The 20,615-nt window shown below is 50.6% G+C and overlaps 15 non-coding genes across 15 annotated transcripts; all 15 read right to left on the bottom strand.

Annotated features, from left to right (window-relative positions):
- Nucleotides 1-1,169: 1,169 nt before the first annotated feature.
- Trnaa-ugc (transfer RNA alanine (anticodon UGC)) lies at nucleotides 1,170-1,242 on the bottom strand. Its single transcript has one exon. It is a non-coding gene; the product is annotated as a tRNA-Ala (tRNA).
- A 1,058-nt stretch (nucleotides 1,243-2,300) lies between these two features.
- Trnaa-agc (transfer RNA alanine (anticodon AGC)) lies at nucleotides 2,301-2,373 on the bottom strand. Its single transcript has one exon. It is a non-coding gene; the product is annotated as a tRNA-Ala (tRNA).
- Nucleotides 2,374-3,925: 1,552 nt separating this feature from the next.
- On the bottom strand, nucleotides 3,926-3,998 carry Trnad-auc (transfer RNA aspartic acid (anticodon AUC)). The gene has a single exon. It is a non-coding gene; the product is annotated as a tRNA-Asp (tRNA).
- A 1,554-nt stretch (nucleotides 3,999-5,552) lies between these two features.
- Trnaa-agc (transfer RNA alanine (anticodon AGC)) lies at nucleotides 5,553-5,625 on the bottom strand. The gene has a single exon. It is a non-coding gene; the product is annotated as a tRNA-Ala (tRNA).
- Nucleotides 5,626-7,179: 1,554 nt separating this feature from the next.
- On the bottom strand, nucleotides 7,180-7,252 carry Trnaa-agc (transfer RNA alanine (anticodon AGC)). The gene has a single exon. It is a non-coding gene; the product is annotated as a tRNA-Ala (tRNA).
- Nucleotides 7,253-8,804: 1,552 nt separating this feature from the next.
- Trnad-auc (transfer RNA aspartic acid (anticodon AUC)) lies at nucleotides 8,805-8,877 on the bottom strand. The gene has a single exon. It is a non-coding gene; the product is annotated as a tRNA-Asp (tRNA).
- A 1,554-nt stretch (nucleotides 8,878-10,431) lies between these two features.
- On the bottom strand, nucleotides 10,432-10,504 carry Trnaa-agc (transfer RNA alanine (anticodon AGC)). Its single transcript has one exon. It is a non-coding gene; the product is annotated as a tRNA-Ala (tRNA).
- A 1,554-nt stretch (nucleotides 10,505-12,058) lies between these two features.
- On the bottom strand, nucleotides 12,059-12,131 carry Trnaa-agc (transfer RNA alanine (anticodon AGC)). Its single transcript has one exon. It is a non-coding gene; the product is annotated as a tRNA-Ala (tRNA).
- Nucleotides 12,132-13,685: 1,554 nt separating this feature from the next.
- Trnaa-agc (transfer RNA alanine (anticodon AGC)) lies at nucleotides 13,686-13,758 on the bottom strand. Its single transcript has one exon. It is a non-coding gene; the product is annotated as a tRNA-Ala (tRNA).
- A 423-nt stretch (nucleotides 13,759-14,181) lies between these two features.
- Trnaa-ugc (transfer RNA alanine (anticodon UGC)) lies at nucleotides 14,182-14,254 on the bottom strand. The gene has a single exon. It is a non-coding gene; the product is annotated as a tRNA-Ala (tRNA).
- Nucleotides 14,255-15,312: 1,058 nt separating this feature from the next.
- Trnaa-agc (transfer RNA alanine (anticodon AGC)) lies at nucleotides 15,313-15,385 on the bottom strand. Its single transcript has one exon. It is a non-coding gene; the product is annotated as a tRNA-Ala (tRNA).
- Nucleotides 15,386-15,808: 423 nt separating this feature from the next.
- Nucleotides 15,809-15,881, bottom strand: Trnaa-ugc (transfer RNA alanine (anticodon UGC)). Its single transcript has one exon. It is a non-coding gene; the product is annotated as a tRNA-Ala (tRNA).
- A 1,058-nt stretch (nucleotides 15,882-16,939) lies between these two features.
- On the bottom strand, nucleotides 16,940-17,012 carry Trnaa-agc (transfer RNA alanine (anticodon AGC)). The gene has a single exon. It is a non-coding gene; the product is annotated as a tRNA-Ala (tRNA).
- A 1,543-nt stretch (nucleotides 17,013-18,555) lies between these two features.
- Nucleotides 18,556-18,628, bottom strand: Trnaa-agc (transfer RNA alanine (anticodon AGC)). The gene has a single exon. It is a non-coding gene; the product is annotated as a tRNA-Ala (tRNA).
- A 423-nt stretch (nucleotides 18,629-19,051) lies between these two features.
- Trnaa-ugc (transfer RNA alanine (anticodon UGC)) lies at nucleotides 19,052-19,124 on the bottom strand. Its single transcript has one exon. It is a non-coding gene; the product is annotated as a tRNA-Ala (tRNA).
- Between the last annotated feature and the right edge of the window lie 1,491 nt (nucleotides 19,125-20,615).

The following is a 20,615-nucleotide window of genomic DNA, read 5'->3' on the forward strand; positions in this document are numbered from 1 at the left end:
GTCGTCCAACTGCAAAAGACTGGGCCACAACACGTTTCCGCGTCTCCATTGCACTGCGCAAACTACGAAACGCTCCCCAAACATGGCACTCACCCATGCAGACGACTTTTCCGACCTTCCACGACGCTCACGCAACGCTCACGCTAGTGAAAGCCTTATTTAGAGCTTGACGTCGCGCCCAAGCGAGTGAGCACATTTCGCCTACGGCTTAGGCCGCCCACCTAGTGTGGCTGCTCGGTGTCTGCAGGCAGCGAGGGGCTGCAAGCTTCCCGTGTTCGCGCCTGTGTCACCTCTGCTTGCTTGTCAGAGACAGAGTATCGCAAAACATACAACTCACTCCATGAATTGATTGCTACGGCATCTGTCATCAGCAGTCACAACTAGCAACACCAGTAGCAGCCGACTGCACGTAAAGAATGGGAATGTGCAGTGGGATTTTTGTGAACTCGGCGCAAGGCAGATCTTTCCGACATAGGTTTGAGAATCTTAAGGGCAGACTTGTACTGTTTCTAAATTCAGTGTAGCGGTGGGAGGAGGGTGCTTCCTGCGCGTAACAGCACGCTTGCCAGTTGTGGCTGCTAATCGTTCGCTCGTATCTGCCTTGACACATTCGCTGGCTGTGAATTATCCCACTTGCGTGGCAGTGTGCGCATGTAGGTGTGTTAAAAAATTCTGGAGGCGCTGGGTATCGATCCCAGTACCTCTCGCATGATAAGCGAGCGCTCTACCATCTCAGCTACGCCCGCTGATGACAAATAGTGCTACATACAACCATATCAATATCACAGACCCCTTGCACTCCCATTATTCCGCAGACAAACACTATTCTCAATGTGTCCGTGAGGGTGTCTTTCAGGTTTCCTGCATTCTGTATCGAATCGTAGTTGGCCAAAATTAAAGTGGCGCGCACAACGTCGAAAATAGCGTTCGGCCACCGCTCTGAGTAAGACGAACGTGTTGTCCACTCTCTAGACTTCATTGAGGTTAGGCCGTTATACCTAAGACAGATTTGCACTCGATGACACCTCGACAACAGCCGGTCCTCACATTTACGTCTTGCTCTCCTTACGTCAGTATACATCACATGAGCTGTGACGCTGGCTTTGCAACATCTTGCGTGTCTTTAGGCTCGCCGCGACCAACACTTACCATGCACTGTCCACAAAACATGGAGGCGCCGGGGCTTGAACCCGGGACCTTTCACATGCAAAGCTAACGCTCTACCAACTTAGCTACGCCCCCAAGCGCAACAAAGCTGCGCTGTTTTCCATTCTTTGCTACTCTGATGTGCACGGACCTGATGGTTGGTTGGTTTGTAGGGGTGAAGGGACCAGTGTACAAAGGCGCGGTCAAGTTCATATACACAAGAGTTCCAAGTAGTTTCGATGCTCTGGTATTACGACTACAAATTACGTCTGTATTTAACGTCTTAAATTGAAAGGACAGTCGACTGATGACCACAGCAGTTGAGTCCCATAGTGCTCAGAGCCATTTTTTGAAAGGACAGTCACAAACCTTGTCGACAATCACACCGCGCCTGAGGTAACAAGCACATCTGAAGCCCAATTGTGCACTCGACTGTTCATGCCAACTCACTGCCTCGCACTTTACTACTGTGTACCACTCTTGTCGTCCAACTGCAAAACACTGGGCCACAACACGTTTCCGCGTCTCCATTGCACTGCGCAAACTACGAAACGCTCCCCAAACATGGCACTCACCCATGCAGACGACTTTTCCGACCTTCCACGACGCTCACGCAACGCTCACGCTAGTGAAAGCCTTATTTAGAGCTTGACGTCGCGCCCAAGCGAGTGAGCACATTTCGCCTACGGCTTAGGCCGCCCACCTAGTGTGGCTGCTCGGTGTCTGCAGGCAGCGAGGGGCTGCAAGCTTCCCGTGTTCGCGCCTGTGTCACCTCTGCTTGCTTGTCAGAGACAGAGTATCGCAAAACATACAACTCACTCCATGAATTGATTGCTACGGCATCTGTCATCAGCAGTCACAACTAGCAACACCAGTAGCAGCCGACTGCACGTAAAGAATGGGAATGTGCAGTGGGATTTTTGTGAACTCGGCGCAAGGCAGATCTTTCCGACATAGGTTTGAGAATCTTAAGGGCAGACTTGTACTGTTCCTAAATTCAGTGTAGCGGTGGGAGGAGGGTGCTTCCTGCGCGTAAAAGCACGCTTGCCAGTTGTGGCTGCTAATCGTTCGCTCGTATCTGCCTTGACACATTCGCTGGCTGTGAATTATCCCACTTGCGTGGCAGTGTGCGCATGTAGGTGTGTTAAAAATTCTGGAGGCGCTGGGTATCGATCCCAGTACCTCTCGCATGCTAAGCGAGCGCTCTACCATCTGAGCTACGCCCCCTGATGACAAATAGTGCTACATACAACCATATCAATATCACAGACCCCTTGCACTCCCATTATTCCGCAGACAAACACTATTCTCAATGTGTCCGTGAGGGTGTCTTTCAGGTTTCCTGCATTCTGTATCGAATCGTAGTTGGCCAAAATTAAAGTGGCGCGCACAACGTCGAAAATAGCGTTCAGCCACCGCTCTGAGTAAGACGAACGTGTTGTCCACTCTCTAGACTTCATTGAGGTTAGGCCGTTATACCTAAGACAGATTTGCACTCGATGACACCTCGACAACAGCCGGTCCTCACATTTACGTCTTGCTCTCCTTACGTCAGTATACATCACATGAGCTGTGACGCTGGCTTTGCAACATCTTGCGTGTCTTTAGGCTCGCCGCGACCAACACTTACCATGCACTGTCCACAAAACATGGAGGCGCCGGGGCTTGAAACCGGGACCTTTCACATGCAAAGCTAACGCTCTACCAACTTAGCTACGCCCCCAAGCGCAACAAAGCTGCGCTGTTTTCCATTCTTTGCTACTCTGATGTGCACGGACCTGATGGTTGGTTGGTTTGTAGGGGTGAAGGGACCAGTGTACAAAGGCGCGGTCAAGTTCATATACACAAGAGTTCCAAGTAGTTTCGATGCTCTGGTATTACGACTACAAATTACGTCTGTATTTAACGTCTTAAATTGAAAGGACAGTCGACTGATGACCACAGCAGTTGAGTCCCATAGTGCTCAGAGCCATTTTTTGAAAGGACAGTCACAAACCTTGTCGACAATCACACCGCGCCTGAGGTAACAAGCACATCTGAAGCCCAATTGTGCACTCGACTGTTCATGCCAACTCACTGCCTCGCACTTTACTACTGTGTACCACTCTTGTCGTCCAACTGCAAAACACTGGGCCACAACACGTTTCCGCGTCTCCATTGCACTGCGCAAACTACGAAACGCTCCCCAAACATGGCACTCACCCATGCAGACGACTTTTCCGACCTTCCACGACGCTCACGCAACGCTCACGCTAGTGAAAGCCTTATTTAGAGCTTGACGTCGCGCCCAAGCGAGTGAGCACATTTCGCCTACGGCTTAGGCCGCCCACCTAGTGTGGCTGCTCGGTGTCTGCAGGCAGCGAGGGGCTGCAAGCTTCCCGTGTTCGCGCCTGTGTCACCTCTGCTTGCTTGTCAGACAGAGTATCGCAAAACATACAACTCACTCCATGAATTGATTGCTACGGCATCTGTCATCAGCAGTCACAACTAGCAACACCAGTAGCAGCCGACTGCACGTAAAGAATGGGAATGTGCAGTGGGATTTTTGTGAACTCGGCGCAAGGCAGATCTTTCCGACATAGGTTTGAGAATCTTAAGGGCAGACTTGTACTGTTTCTAAATTCAGTGTAGCGGTGGGAGGAGGGTGCTTCCTGCGCGTAACAGCACGCTTGCCAGTTGTGGCTGCTAATCGTTCGCTCGTATCTGCCTTGACACATTCGCTGGCTGTGAATTATCCCACTTGCGTGGCAGTGTGCGCATGTAGGTGTGTTAAAAATTCTGGAGGCGCTGGGTATCGATCCCAGTACCTCTCGCATGATAAGCGAGCGCTCTACCATCTGAGCTACGCCCGCTGATGACAAATAGTGCTACATACAACCATATCAATATCACAGACCCCTTGCACTCCCATTATTCCGCAGACAAACACTATTCTCAATGTGTCCGTGAGGGTGTCTTTCAGGTTTCCTGCATTCTGTATCGAATCGTAGTTGGCCAAAATTAAAGTGGCGCGCACAACGTCGAAAATAGCGTTCGGCCACCGCTCTGAGTAAGACGAACGTGTTGTCCACTCTCTAGACTTCATTGAGGTTAGGCCGTTATACCTAAGACAGATTTGCACTCGATGACACCTCGACAACAGCCGGTCCTCACATTTACGTCTTGCTCTCCTTACGTCAGTATACATCACATGAGCTGTGACGCTGGCTTTGCAACATCTTGCGTGTCTTTAGGCTCGCCGCGACCAACACTTACCATGCACTGTCCACAAAACATGGAGGCGCCGGGGCTTGAAACCGGGACCTTTCACATGCAAAGCTAACGCTCTACCAACTTAGCTACGCCCCCAAGCGCAACAAAGCTGCGCTGTTTTCCATTCTTTGCTACTCTGATGTGCACGGACCTGATGGTTGGTTGGTTTGTAGGGGTGAAGGGACCAGTGTACAAAGGCGCGGTCAAGTTCATATACACAAGAGTTCCAAGTAGTTTCGATGCTCTGGTATTACGACTACAAATTACGTCTGTATTTAACGTCTTAAATTGAAAGGACAGTCGACTGATGACCACAGCAGTTGAGTCCCATAGTGCTCAGAGCCATTTTTTGAAAGGACAGTCACAAACCTTGTCGACAATCACACCGCGCCTGAGGTAACAAGCACATCTGAAGCCCAATTGTGCACTCGACTGTTCATGCCAACTCACTGCCTCGCACTTTACTACTGTGTACCACTCTTGTCGTCCAACTGCAAAAGACTGGGCCACAACACGTTTCCGCGTCTCCATTGCACTGCGCAAACTACGAAACGCTCCCCAAACATGGCACTCACCCATGCAGACGACTTTTCCGACCTTCCACGACGCTCACGCAACGCTCACGCTAGTGAAAGCCTTATTTAGAGCTTGACGTCGCGCCCAAGCGAGTGAGCACATTTCGCCTACGGCTTAGGCCGCCCACCTAGTGTGGCTGCTCGGTGTCTGCAGGCAGCGAGGGGCTGCAAGCTTCCCGTGTTCGCGCCTGTGTCACCTCTGCTTGCTTGTCAGAGACAGAGTATAGCAAAACATACAACTCACTCCATGAATTGATTGCTACGGCATCTGTCATCAGCAGTCACAACTAGCAACACCAGTAGCAGCCGACTGCACGTAAAGAATGGGAATGTGCAGTGGGATTTTTGTGAACTCGGCGCAAGGCAGATCTTTCCGACATAGGTTTGAGAATCTTAAGGGCAGACTTGTACTGTTTCTAAATTCAGTGTAGCGGTGGGAGGAGGGTGCTTCCTGCGCGTAACAGCACGCTTGCCAGTTGTGGCTGCTAATCGTTCGCTCGTATCTGCCTTGACACATTCGCTGGCTGTGAATTATCCCACTTGCGTGGCAGTGTGCGCATGTAGGTGTGTTAAAAATTCTGGAGGCGCTGGGTATCGATCCCAGTACCTCTCGCATGCTAAGCGAGCGCTCTACCATCTGAGCTACGCCCGCTGATGACAAATAGTGCTACATACAACCATATCAATATCACAGACCCCTTGCACTCCCATTATTCCGCAGACAAACACTATTCTCAATGTGTCCGTGAGGGTGTCTTTCAGGTTTCCTGCATTCTGTATCGAATCGTAGTTGGCCAAAATTAAAGTGGCGCGCACAACGTCGAAAATAGCGTTCGGCCACCGCTCTGAGTAAGACGAACGTGTTGTCCACTCTCTAGACTTCATTGAGGTTAGGCCGTTATACCTAAGACAGATTTGCACTCGATGACACCTCGACAACAGCCGGTCCTCACATTTACGTCTTGCTCTCCTTACGTCAGTATACATCACATGAGCTGTGACGCTGGCTTTGCAACATCTTGCGTGTCTTTAGGCTCGCCGCGACCAACACTTACCATGAACTGTCCACAAAACATCGAGGCGCCGGGGCTTGAACCCGGGACCTTTCACATGCAAAGCTAACGCTCTACCAACTTAGCTACGCCCCCAAGCGCAACAAAGCTGCGCTGTTTTCCATTCTTTGCTACTCTGATGTGCACGGACCTGATGGTTGGTTGGTTTGTAGGGGTGAAGGGACCAGTGTACAAAGGCGCGGTCAAGTTCATATACACAAGAGTTCCAAGTAGTTTCGATGCTCTGGTATTACGACTACAAATTACGTCTGTATTTAACGTCTTAAATTGAAAGGACAGTCGACTGATGACCACAGCAGTTGAGTCCCATAGTGCTCAGAGCCATTTTTTGAAAGGACAGTCACAAACCTTGTCGACAATCACACCGCGCCTGAGGTAACAAGCACATCTGAAGCCCAATTGTGCACTCGACTGTTCATGCCAACTCACTGCCTCGCACTTTACTACTGTGTACCACTCTTGTCGTCCAACTGCAAAACACTGGGCCACAACACGTTTCCGCGTCTCCATTGCACTGCGCAAACTACGAAACGCTCCCCAAACATGGCACTCACCCATGCAGACGACTTTTCCGACCTTCCACGACGCTCACGCAACGCTCACGCTAGTGAAAGCCTTATTTAGAGCTTGACGTCGCGCCCAAGCGAGTGAGCACATTTCGCCTACGGCTTAGGCCGCCCACCTAGTGTGGCTGCTCGGTGTCTGCAGGCAGCGAGGGGCTGCAAGCTTCCCGTGTTCGCGCCTGTGTCACCTCTGCTTGCTTGTCAGAGACAGAGTATCGCAAAACATACAACTCACTCCATGAATTGATTGCTACGGCATCTGTCATCAGCAGTCACAACTAGCAACACCAGTAGCAGCCGACTGCACGTAAAGAATGGGAATGTGCAGTGGGATTTTTGTGAACTCGGCGCAAGGCAGATCTTTCCGACATAGGTTTGAGAATCTTAAGGGCAGACTTGTACTGTTTCTAAATTCAGTGTAGCGGTGGGAGGAGGGTGCTTCCTGCGCGTAACAGCACGCTTGCCAGTTGTGGCTGCTAATCGTTCGCTCGTATCTGCCTTGACACATTCGCTGGCTGTGAATTATCCCACTTGCGTGGCAGTGTGCGCATGTAGGTGTGTTAAAAATTCTGGAGGCGCTGGGTATCGATCCCAGTACCTCTCGCATGCTAAGCGAGCGCTCTACCATCTGAGCTACGCCCGCTGATGACAAATAGTGCTACATACAACCATATCAATATCACAGACCCCTTGCACTCCCATTATTCCGCAGACAAACACTATTCTCAATGTGTCCGTGAGGGTGTCTTTCAGGTTTCCTGCATTCTGTATCGAATCGTAGTTGGCCAAAATTAAAGTGGCGCGCACAACGTCGAAAATAGCGTTCGGCCACCGCTCTGAGTAAGACGAACGTGTTGTCCACTCTCTAGACTTCATTGAGGTTAGGCCGTTATACCTAAGACAGATTTGCACTCGATGACACCTCGACAACAGCCGGTCCTCACATTTACGTCTTGCTCTCCTTACGTCAGTATACATCACATGAGCTGTGACGCTGGCTTTGCAACATCTTGCGTGTCTTTAGGCTCGCCGCGACCAACACTTACCATGCACTGTCCACAAAACATCGAGGCGCCGGGGCTTGAACCCGGGACCTTTCACATGCAAAGCTAACGCTCTACCAACTTAGCTACGCCCCCAAGCGCAACAAAGCTGCGCTGTTTTCCATTCTTTGCTACTCTGATGTGCACGGACCTGATGGTTGGTTGGTTTGTAGGGGTGAAGGGACCAGTGTACAAAGGCGCGGTCAAGTTCATATACACAAGAGTTCCAAGTAGTTTCGATGCTCTGGTATTACGACTACAAATTACGTCTGTATTTAACGTCTTAAATTGAAAGGACAGTCGACTGATGACCACAGCAGTTGAGTCCCATAGTGCTCAGAGCCATTTTTTGAAAGGACAGTCACAAACCTTGTCGACAATCACACCGCGCCTGAGGTAACAAGCACATCTGAAGCCCAATTGTGCACTCGACTGTTCATGCCAACTCACTGCCTCGCACTTTACTACTGTGTACCACTCTTGTCGTCCAACTGCAAAACACTGGGCCACAACACGTTTCCGCGTCTCCATTGCACTGCGCAAACTACGAAACGCTCCCCAAACATGGCACTCACCCATGCAGACGACTTTTCCGACCTTCCACGACGCTCACGCAACGCTCACGCTAGTGAAAGCCTTATTTAGAGCTTGACGTCGCGCCCAAGCGAGTGAGCACATTTCGCCTACGGCTTAGGCCGCCCACCTAGTGTGGCTGCTCGGTGTCTGCAGGCAGCGAGGGGCTGCAAGCTTCCCGTGTTCGCGCCTGTGTCACCTCTGCTTGCTTGTCAGACAGAGTATCGCAAAACATACAACTCACTCCATGAATTGATTGCTACGGCATCTGTCATCAGCAGTCACAACTAGCAACACCAGTAGCAGCCGACTGCACGTAAAGAATGGGAATGTGCAGTGGGATTTTTGTGAACTCGGCGCAAGGCAGATCTTTCCGACATAGGTTTGAGAATCTTAAGGGCAGACTTGTACTGTTTCTAAATTCAGTGTAGCGGTGGGAGGAGGGTGCTTCCTGCGCGTAACAGCACGCTTGCCAGTTGTGGCTGCTAATCGTTCGCTCGTATCTGCCTTGACACATTCGCTGGCTGTGAATTATCCCACTTGCGTGGCAGTGTGCGCATGTAGGTGTGTTAAAAATTCTGGAGGCGCTGGGTATCGATCCCAGTACCTCTCGCATGATAAGCGAGCGCTCTACCATCTGAGCTACGCCCCCTGATGACAAATAGTGCTACATACAACCATATCAATATCACAGACCCCTTGCACTCCCATTATTCCGCAGACAAACACTATTCTCAATGTGTCCGTGAGGGTGTCTTTCAGGTTTCCTGCATTCTGTATCGAATCGTAGTTGGCCAAAATTAAAGTGGCGCGCACAACGTCGAAAATAGCGTTCGGCCACCGCTCTGAGTAAGACGAACGTGTTGTCCACTCTCTAGACTTCATTGAGGTTAGGCCGTTATACCTAAGACAGATTTGCACTCGATGACACCTCGACAACAGCCGGTCCTCACATTTACGTCTTGCTCTCCTTACGTCAGTATACATCACATGAGCTGTGACGCTGGCTTTGCAACATCTTGCGTGTCTTTAGGCTCGCCGCGACCAACACTTACCATGCACTGTCCACAAAACATGGAGGCGCCGGGGCTTGAAACCGGGACCTTTCACATGCAAAGCTAACGCTCTACCAACTTAGCTACGCCCCCAAGCGCAACAAAGCTGCGCTGTTTTCCATTCTTTGCTACTCTGATGTGCACGGACCTGATGGTTGGTTGGTTTGTAGGGGTGAAGGGACCAGTGTACAAAGGCGCGGTCAAGTTCATATACACAAGAGTTCCAAGTAGTTTCGATGCTCTGGTATTACGACTACAAATTACGTCTGTATTTAACGTCTTAAATTGAAAGGACAGTCGACTGATGACCACAGCAGTTGAGTCCCATAGTGCTCAGAGCCATTTTTTGAAAGGACAGTCACAAACCTTGTCGACAATCACACCGCGCCTGAGGTAACAAGCACATCTGAAGCCCAATTGTGCACTCGACTGTTCATGCCAACTCACTGCCTCGCACTTTACTACTGTGTACCACTCTTGTCGTCCAACTGCAAAACACTGGGCCACAACACGTTTCCGCGTCTCCATTGCACTGCGCAAACTACGAAACGCTCCCCAAACATGGCACTCACCCATGCAGACGACTTTTCCGACCTTCCACGACGCTCACGCAACGCTCACGCTAGTGAAAGCCTTATTTAGAGCTTGACGTCGCGCCCAAGCGAGTGAGCACATTTCGCCTACGGCTTAGGCCGCCCACCTAGTGTGGCTGCTCGGTGTCTGCAGGCAGCGAGGGGCTGCAAGCTTCCCGTGTTCGCGCCTGTGTCACCTCTGCTTGCTTGTCAGAGACAGAGTATAGCAAAACATACAACTCACTCCATGAATTGATTGCTACGGCATCTGTCATCAGCAGTCACAACTAGCAACACCAGTAGCAGCCGACTGCACGTAAAGAATGGGAATGTGCAGTGGGATTTTTGTGAACTCGGCGCAAGGCAGATCTTTCCGACATAGGTTTGAGAATCTTAAGGGCAGACTTGTACTGTTTCTAAATTCAGTGTAGCGGTGGGAGGAGGGTGCTTCCTGCGCGTAACAGCACGCTTGCCAGTTGTGGCTGCTAATCGTTCGCTCGTATCTGCCTTGACACATTCGCTGGCTGTGAATTATCCCACTTGCGTGGCAGTGTGCGCATGTAGGTGTGTTAAAAATTCTGGAGGCGCTGGGTATCGATCCCAGTACCTCTCGCATGCTAAGCGAGCGCTCTACCATCTGAGCTACGCCCGCTGATGACAAATAGTGCTACATACAACCATATCAATATCACAGACCCCTTGCACTCCCATTATTCCGCAGACAAACACTATTCTCAATGTGTCCGTGAGGGTGTCTTTCAGGTTTCCTGCATTCTGTATCGAATCGTAGTTGGCCAAAATTAAAGTGGCGCGCACAACGTCGAAAATAGCGTTCGGCCACCGCTCTGAGTAAGACGAACGTGTTGTCCACTCTCTAGACTTCATTGAGGTTAGGCCGTTATACCTAAGACAGATTTGCACTCGATGACACCTCGACAACAGCCGGTCCTCACATTTACGTCTTGCTCTCCTTACGTCAGTATACATCACATGAGCTGTGACGCTGGCTTTGCAACATCTTGCGTGTCTTTAGGCTCGCCGCGACCAACACTTACCATGCACTGTCCACAAAACATCGAGGCGCCGGGGCTTGAACCCGGGACCTTTCACATGCAAAGCTAACGCTCTACCAACTTAGCTACGCCCCCAAGCGCAACAAAGCTGCGCTGTTTTCCATTCTTTGCTACTCTGATGTGCACGGACCTGATGGTTGGTTGGTTTGTAGGGGTGAAGGGACCAGTGTACAAAGGCGCGGTCAAGTTCATATACACAAGAGTTCCAAGTAGTTTCGATGCTCTGGTATTACGACTACAAATTACGTCTGTATTTAACGTCTTAAATTGAAAGGACAGTCGACTGATGACCACAGCAGTTGAGTCCCATAGTGCTCAGAGCCATTTTTTGAAAGGACAGTCACAAACCTTGTCGACAATCACACCGCGCCTGAGGTAACAAGCACATCTGAAGCCCAATTGTGCACTCGACTGTTCATGCCAACTCACTGCCTCGCACTTTACTACTGTGTACCACTCTTGTCGTCCAACTGCAAAACACTGGGCCACAACACGTTTCCGCGTCTCCATTGCACTGCGCAAACTACGAAACGCTCCCCAAACATGGCACTCACCCATGCAGACGACTTTTCCGACCTTCCACGACGCTCACGCAACGCTCACGCTAGTGAAAGCCTTATTTAGAGCTTGACGTCGCGCCCAAGCGAGTGAGCACATTTCGCCTACGGCTTAGGCCGCCCACCTAGTGTGGCTGCTCGGTGTCTGCAGGCAGCGAGGGGCTGCAAGCTTCCCGTGTTCGCGCCTGTGTCACCTCTGCTTGCTTGTCAGAGACAGAGTATCGCAAAACATACAACTCACTCCATGAATTGATTGCTACGGCATCTGTCATCAGCAGTCACAACTAGCAACACCAGTAGCAGCCGACTGCACGTAAAGAATGGGAATGTGCAGTGGGATTTTTGTGAACTCGGCGCAAGGCAGATCTTTCCGACATAGGTTTGAGAATCTTAAGGGCAGACTTGTACTGTTTCTAAATTCAGTGTAGCGGTGGGAGGAGGGTGCTTCCTGCGCGTAACAGCACGCTTGCCAGTTGTGGCTGCTAATCGTTCGCTCGTATCTGCCTTGACACATTCGCTGGCTGTGAATTATCCCACTTGCGTGGCAGTGTGCGCATGTAGGTGTGTTAAAAATTCTGGAGGCGCTGGGTATCGATCCCAGTACCTCTCGCATGCTAAGCGAGCGCTCTACCATCTGAGCTACGCCCGCTGATGACAAATAGTGCTACATACAACCATATCAATATCACAGACCCCTTGCACTCCCATTATTCCGCAGACAAACACTATTCTCAATGTGTCCGTGAGGGTGTCTTTCAGGTTTCCTGCATTCTGTATCGAATCGTAGTTGGCCAAAATTAAAGTGGCGCGCACAACGTCGAAAATAGCGTTCGGCCACCGCTCTGAGTAAGACGAACGTGTTGTCCACTCTCTAGACTTCATTGAGGTTAGGCCGTTATACCTAAGACAGATTTGCACTCGATGACACCTCGACAACAGCCGGTCCTCACATTTACGTCTTGCTCTCCTTACGTCAGTATACATCACATGAGCTGTGACGCTGGCTTTGCAACATCTTGCGTGTCTTTAGGCTCGCCGCGACCAACACTTACCATGCACTGTCCACAAAACATCGAGGCGCCGGGGCTTGAACCCGGGACCTTTCACATGCAAAGCTAACGCTCTACCAACTTAGCTACGCCCCCAAGCGCAACAAAGCTGCGCTGTTTTCCATTCTTTGCTACTCTGATGTGCACGGACCTGATGGTTGGTTGGTTTGTAGGGGTGAAGGGACCAGTGTACAAAGGCGCGGTCAAGTTCATATACACAAGAGTTCCAAGTAGTTTCGATGCTCTGGTATTACGACTACAAATTACGTCTGTATTTAACGTCTTAAATTGAAAGGACAGTCGACTGATGACCACAGCAGTTGAGTCCCATAGTGCTCAGAGCCATTTTTTGAAAGGACAGTCACAAACCTTGTCGACAATCACACCGCGCCTGAGGTAACAAGCACATCTGAAGCCCAATTGTGCACTCGACTGTTCATGCCAACTCACTGCCTCGCACTTTACTACTGTGTACCACTCTTGTCGTCCAACTGCAAAACACTGGGCCACAACACGTTTCCGCGTCTCCATTGCACTGCGCAAACTACGAAACGCTCCCCAAACATGGCACTCACCCATGCAGACGACTTTTCCGACCTTCCACGACGCTCACGCAACGCTCACGCTAGTGAAAGCCTTATTTAGAGCTTGACGTCGCGCCCAAGCGAGTGAGCACATTTCGCCTACGGCTTAGGCCGCCCACCTAGTGTGGCTGCTCGGTGTCTGCAGGCAGCGAGGGGCTGCAAGCTTCCCGTGTTCGCGCCTGTGTCACCTCTGCTTGCTTGTCAGAGACAGAGTATCGCAAAACATACAACTCACTCCATGAATTGATTGCTACGGCATCTGTCATCAGCAGTCACAACTAGCAACACCAGTAGCAGCCGACTGCACGTAAAGAATGGGAATGTGCAGTGGGATTTTTGTGAACTCGGCGCAAGGCAGATCTTTCCGACATAGGTTTGAGAATCTTAAGGGCAGACTTGTACTGTTTCTAAATTCAGTGTAGCGGTGGGAGGAGGGTGCTTCCTGCGCGTAACAGCACGCTTGCCAGTTGTGGCTGCTAATCGTTCGCTCGTATCTGCCTTGACACATTCGCTGGCTGTGAATTATCCCACTTGCGTGGCAGTGTGCGCATGTAGGTGTGTTAAAAATTCTGGAGGCGCTGGGTATCGATCCCAGTACCTCTCGCATGCTAAGCGAGCGCTCTACCATCTGAGCTACGCCCGCTGATGACAAATAGTGCTACATACAACCATATCAATATCACAGACCCCTTGCACTCCCATTATTCCGCAGACAAACACTATTCTCAATGTGTCCGTGAGGGTGTCTTTCAGGTTTCCTGCATTCTGTATCGAATCGTAGTTGGCCAAAATTAAAGTGGCGCGCACAACGTCGAAAATAGCGTTCGGCCACCGCTCTGAGTAAGACGAACGTGTTGTCCACTCTCTAGACTTCATTGAGGTTAGGCCGTTATACCTAAGACAGATTTGCACTCGATGACACCTCGACAACAGCCGGTCCTCACATTTACGTCTTGCTCTCCTTACGTCAGTATACATCACATGAGCTGTGACGCTGGCTTTGCAACATCTTGCGTGTCTTTAGGCTCGCCGCGACCAACACTTACCATGCACTGTCCACAAAACATGGAGGCGCCGGGGCTTGAACCCGGGACCTTTCACATGCAAAGCGAACGCTCTACCAACTTAGCTACGCCCCCAAGCGCAACAAAGCTGCGCTGTTTTCCATTCTTTGCTACTCTGATGTGCACGGACCTGATGGTTGGTTGGTTTGTAGGGGTGAAGGGACCAGTGTACAAAGGCGCGGTCAAGTTCATATACACAAGAGTTCCAAGTAGTTTCGATGCTCTGGTATTACGACTACAAATTACGTCTGTATTTAACGTCTTAAATTGAAAGGACAGTCGACTGATGACCACAGCAGTTGAGTCCCATAGTGCTCAGAGCCATTTTTTGAAAGGACAGTCACAAACCTTGTCGACAATCACACCGCGCCTGAGGTAACAAGCACATCTGAAGCCCAATTGTGCACTCGACTGTTCATGCCAACTCACTGCCTCGCACTTTACTACTGTGTACCACTCTTGTCGTCCAACTGCAAAACACTGGGCCACAACACGTTTCCGCGTCTCCATTGCACTGCGCAAACTACGAAACGCTCCCCAAACATGGCACTCACCCATGCAGACGACTTTTCCGACCTTCCACGACGCTCACGCAACGCTCACGCTAGTGAAAGCCTTATTTAGAGCTTGACGTCGCGCCCAAGCGAGTGAGCACATTTCGCCTACGGCTTAGGCCGCCCACCTAGTGTGGCTGCTCGGTGTCTGCAGGCAGCGAGGGGCTGCAAGCTTCCCGTGTTCGCGCCTGTGTCACCTCTGCTTGCTTGTCAGAGACAGAGTATCGCAAAACATACAACTCACTCCATGAATTGATTGCTACGGCATCTGTCATCAGCAGTCGCAACTAGCAACACCAGTAGCAGCCGACTGCACGTAAAGAATGGGAATGTGCAGTGGGATTTTTGTGAACTCGGCGCAAGGCAGATCTTTCCGACATAGGTTTGAGAATCTTAAGGGCAGACTTGTACTGTTTCTAAATTCAGTGTAGCGGTGGGAGGAGGGTGCTTCCTGCGCGTAACAGCACGCTTGCCAGTTGTGGCTGCTAATCGTTCGCTCGTATCTGCCTTGACACATTCGCTGGCTGTGAATTATCCCACTTGCGTGGCAGTGTGCGCATGTAGGTGTGTTAAAAATTCTGGAGGCGCTGGGTATCGATCCCAGTACCTCTCGCATGCTAAGCGAGCGCTCTACCATCTGAGCTACGCCCCCTGATGACAAATAGTGCTACATACAACCATATCAATATCACAGACCCCTTGCACTCCCATTATTCCGCAGACAAACACTATTCTCAATGTGTCCGTGAGGGTGTCTTTCAGGTTTCCTGCATTCTGTATCGAATCGTAGTTGGCCAAAATTAAAGTGGCGCGCACAACGTCGAAAATAGCGTTCGGCCACCGCTCTGAGTAAGACGAACGTGTTGTCCACTCTCTAGACTTCATTGAGGTTAGGCCGTTATACCTAAGACAGATTTGCACTCGATGACACCTCGACAACAGCCGGTCCTCACATTTACGTCTTGCTCTCCTTACGTCAGTATACATCACATGAGCTGTGACGCTGGCTTTGCAACATCTTGCGTGTCTTTAGGCTCGCCGCGACCAACACTTACCATGCACTGTCCACAAAACATGGAGGCGCCGGGGCTTGAACCCAGGACCTTTCACATGCAAAGCTAACGCTCTACCAACTTAGCTACGCCCCCAAGCGCAACAAAGCTGCGCTGTTTTCCATTCTTTGCTACTCTGATGTGCACGGACCTGATGGTTGGTTGGTTTGTAGGGGTGAAGGGACCAGTGTACAAAGGCGCGGTCAAGTTCATATACACAAGAGTTCCAAGTAGTTTCGATGCTCTGGTATTACGACTACAAATTACGTCTGTATTTAACGTCTTAAATTGAAAGGACAGTCGACTGATGACCACAGCAGTTGAGTCCCATAGTGCTCAGAGCCATTTTTTGAAAGGACAGTCACAAACCTTGTCGACAATCACACCGCGCCTGAGGTAACAAGCACATCTGAAGCCCAATTGTGCACTCGACTGTTCATGCCAACTCACTGCCTCGCACTTTACTACTGTGTACCACTCTTGTCGTCCAACTGCAAAAGACTGGGCCACAACACGTTTCCGCGTCTCCATTGCACTGCGCAAACTACGAAACGCTCCCCAAACATGGCACTCACCCATGCAGACGACTTTTCCGACCTTCCACGACGCTCACGCAACGCTCACGCTAGTGAAAGCCTTATTTAGAGCTTGACGTCGCGCCCAAGCGAGTGAGCACATTTCGCCTACGGCTTAGGCCGCCCACCTAGTGTGGCTGCTCGGTGTCTGCAGGCAGCGAGGGGCTGCAAGCTTCCCGTGTTCGCGCCTGTGTCACCTCTGCTTGCTTGTCAGAGACAGAGTATCGCAAAACATACAACTCACTCCATGAATTGATTGCTACGGCATCTGTCATCAGCAGTCACAACTAGCAACACCAGTAGCAGCCGACTGCACGTAAAGAATGGGAATGTGCAGTGGGATTTTTGTGAACTCGGCGCAAGGCAGATCTTTCCGACATAGGTTTGAGAATCTTAAGGGCAGACTTGTACTGTTTCTAAATTCAGTGTAGCGGTGGGAGGAGGGTGCTTCCTGCGCGTAACAGCACGCTTGCCAGTTGTGGCTGCTAATCGTTCGCTCGTATCTGCCTTGACACATTCGCTGGCTGTGAATTATCCCACTTGCGTGGCAGTGTGCGCATGTAGGTGTGTTAAAAATTCTGGAGGCGCTGGGTATCGATCCCAGTACCTCTCGCATGCTAAGCGAGCGCTCTACCATCTGAGCTACGCCCGCTGATGACAAATAGTGCTACATACAACCATATCAATATCACAGACCCCTTGCACTCCCATTATTCCGCAGACAAACACTATTCTCAATGTGTCCGTGAGGGTGTCTTTCAGGTTTCCTGCATTCTGTATCGAATCGTAGTTGGCCAAAATTAAAGTGGCGCGCACAACGTCGAAAATAGCGTTCGGCCACCGCTCTGAGTAAGACGAACGTGTTGTCCACTCTCTAGACTTCATTGAGGTTAGGCCGTTATACCTAAGACAGATTTGCACTCGATGACACCTCGACAACAGCCGGTCCTCACATTTACGTCTTGCTCTCCTTACGTCAGTATACATCACATGAGCTGTGACGCTGGCTTTGCAACATCTTGCGTGTCTTTAGGCTCGCCGCGACCAACACTTACCATGCACTGTCCACAAAACATGGAGGCGCCGGGGCTTGAAACCGGGACCTTTCACATGCAAAGCTAACGCTCTACCAACTTAGCTACGCCCCCAAGCGCAACAAAGCTGCGCTGTTTTCCATTCTTTGCTACTCTGATGTGCACGGACCTGATGGTTGGTTGGTTTGTAGGGGTGAAGGGACCAGTGTACAAAGGCGCGGTCAAGTTCATATACACAAGAGTTCCAAGTAGTTTCGATGCTCTGGTATTACGACTACAAATTACGTCTGTATTTAACGTCTTAAATTGAAAGGACAGTCGACTGATGACCACAGCAGTTGAGTCCCATAGTGCTCAGAGCCATTTTTTGAAAGGACAGTCACAAACCTTGTCGACAATCACACCGCGCCTGAGGTAACAAGCACATCTGAAGCCCAATTGTGCACTCGACTGTTCATGCCAACTCACTGCCTCGCACTTTACTACTGTGTACCACTCTTGTCGTCCAACTGCAAAAGACTGGGCCACAACACGTTTCCGCGTCTCCATTGCACTGCGCAAACTACGAAACGCTCCCCAAACATGGCACTCACCCATGCAGACGACTTTTCCGACCTTCCACGACGCTCACGCTAGTGAAAGCCTTATTTAGAGCTTGACGTCGCGCCCAAGCGAGTGAGCACATTTCGCCTACGGCTTAGGCCGCCCACCTAGTGTGGCTGCTCGGTGTCTGCAGGCAGCGAGGGGCTGCAAGCTTCCCGTGTTCGCGCCTGTGTCACCTCTGCTTGCTTGTCAGAGACAGAGTATCGCAAAACATACAACTCACTCCATGAATTGATTGCTACGGCATCTGTCATCAGCAGTCACAACTAGCAACACCAGTAGCAGCCGACTGCACGTAAAGAATGGGAATGTGCAGTGGGATTTTTGTGAACTCGGCGCAAGGCAGATCTTTCCGACATAGGTTTGAGAATCTTAAGGGCAGACTTGTACTGTTTCTAAATTCAGTGTAGCGGTGGGAGGAGGGTGCTTCCTGCGCGTAACAGCACGCTTGCCAGTTGTGGCTGCTAATCGTTCGCTCGTATCTGCCTTGACACATTCGCTGGCTGTGAATTATCCCACTTGCGTGGCAGTGTGCGCATGTAGGTGTGTTAAAAATTCTGGAGGCGCTGGGTATCGATCCCAGTACCTCTCGCATGCTAAGCGAGCGCTCTACCATCTGAGCTACGCCCGCTGATGACAAATAGTGCTACATACAACCATATCAATATCACAGACCCCTTGCACTCCCATTATTCCGCAGACAAACACTATTCTCAGTGTGTCCGTGAGGGTGTCTTTCAGGTTTCCTGCATTCTGTATCGAATCGTAGTTGGCCAAAATTAAAGTGGCGCGCACAACGTCGAAAATAGCGTTCGGCCACCGCTCTGAGTAAGACGAACGTGTTGTCCACTCTCTAGACTTCATTGAGGTTAGGCCGTTATACCTAAGACAGATTTGCACTCGATGACACCTCGACAACAGCCGGTCCTCACATTTACGTCTTGCTCTCCTTACGTCAGTATACATCACATGAGCTGTGACGCTGGCTTTGCAACATCTTGCGTGTCTTTAGGCTCGCCGCGACCAACACTTACCATGCACTGTCCACAAAACATGGAGGCGCCGGGGCTTGAACCCGGGACCTTTCACATGCAAAGCTAACGCTCTACCAACTTAGCTACGCCCCCAAGCGCAACAAAGCTGCGCTGTTTTCCATTCTTTGCTACTCTGATGTGCACGGACCTGATGGTTGGTTGGTTTGTAGGGGTGAAGGGACCAGTGTACAAAGGCGCGGTCAAGTTCATATACACAAGAGTTCCAAGTAGTTTCGATGCTCTGGTATTACGACTACAAATTACGTCTGTATTTAACGTCTTAAATTGAAAGGACAGTCGACTGATGACCACAGCAGTTGAGTCCCATAGTGCTCAGAGCCATTTTTTGAAAGGACAGTCACAAACCTTGTCGACAATCACACCGCGCCTGAGGTAACAAGCACATCTGAAGCCCAATTGTGCACTCGACTGTTCATGCCAACTCACTGCCTCGCACTTTACTACTGTGTACCACTCTTGTCGTCCAACTGCAAAAGACTGGGCCACAACACGTTTCCGCGTCTCCATTGCACTGCGCAAACTACGAAACGCTCCCCAAACATGGCACTCACCCATGCAGACGACTTTTCCGACCTTCCACGACGCTCACGCTAGTGAAAGCCTTATTTAGAGCTTGACGTCGCGCCCAAGCGAGTGAGCACATTTCGCCTACGGCTTAGGCCGCCCACCTAGTGTGGCTGCTCGGTGTCTGCAGGCAGCGAGGGGCTGCAAGCTTCCCGTGTTCGCGCCTGTGTCACCTCTGCTTGCTTGTCAGAGACAGAGTATCGCAAAACATACAACTCACTCCATGAATTGATTGCTACGGCATCTGTCATCAGCAGTCACAACTAGCAACACCAGTAGCAGCCGACTGCACGTAAAGAATGGGAATGTGCAGTGGGATTTTTGTGAACTCGGCGCAAGGCAGATCTTTCCGACATAGGTTTGAGAATCTTAAGGGCAGACTTGTACTGTTTCTAAATTCAGTGTAGCGGTGGGAGGAGGGTGCTTCCTGCGCGTAACAGCACGCTTGCCAGTTGTGGCTGCTAATCGTTCGCTCGTATCTGCCTTGACACATTCGCTGGCTGTGAATTATCCCACTTGCGTGGCAGTGTGCGCATGTAGGTGTGTTAAAAATTCTGGAGGCGCTGGGTATCGATCCCAGTACCTCTCGCATGCTAAGCGAGCGCTCTACCATCTCAGCTACGCCCGCTGATGACAAATAGTGCTACATACAACCATATCAATATCACAGACCCCTTGCACTCCCATTATTCCGCAGACAAACACTATTCTCAATGTGTCCGTGAGGGTGTCTTTCAGGTTTCCTGCATTCTGTATCGAATCGTAGTTGGCCAAAATTAAAGTGGCGCGCACAACGTCGAAAATAGCGTTCGGCCACCGCTCTGAGTAAGACGAACGTGTTGTCCACTCTCTAGACTTCATTGAGGTTAGGCCGTTATACCTAAGACAGATTTGCACTCGATGACACCTCGACAACAGCCGGTCCTCACATTTACGTCTTGCTCTCCTTACGTCAGTATACATCACATGAGCTGTGACGCTGGCTTTGCAACATCTTGC

This window comes from Schistocerca nitens, chromosome 10, assembly GCF_023898315.1.
Source record: "Schistocerca nitens isolate TAMUIC-IGC-003100 chromosome 10, iqSchNite1.1, whole genome shotgun sequence".
Classification (NCBI taxonomy): Eukaryota; Metazoa; Arthropoda; class Insecta; order Orthoptera; family Acrididae; genus Schistocerca; species Schistocerca nitens.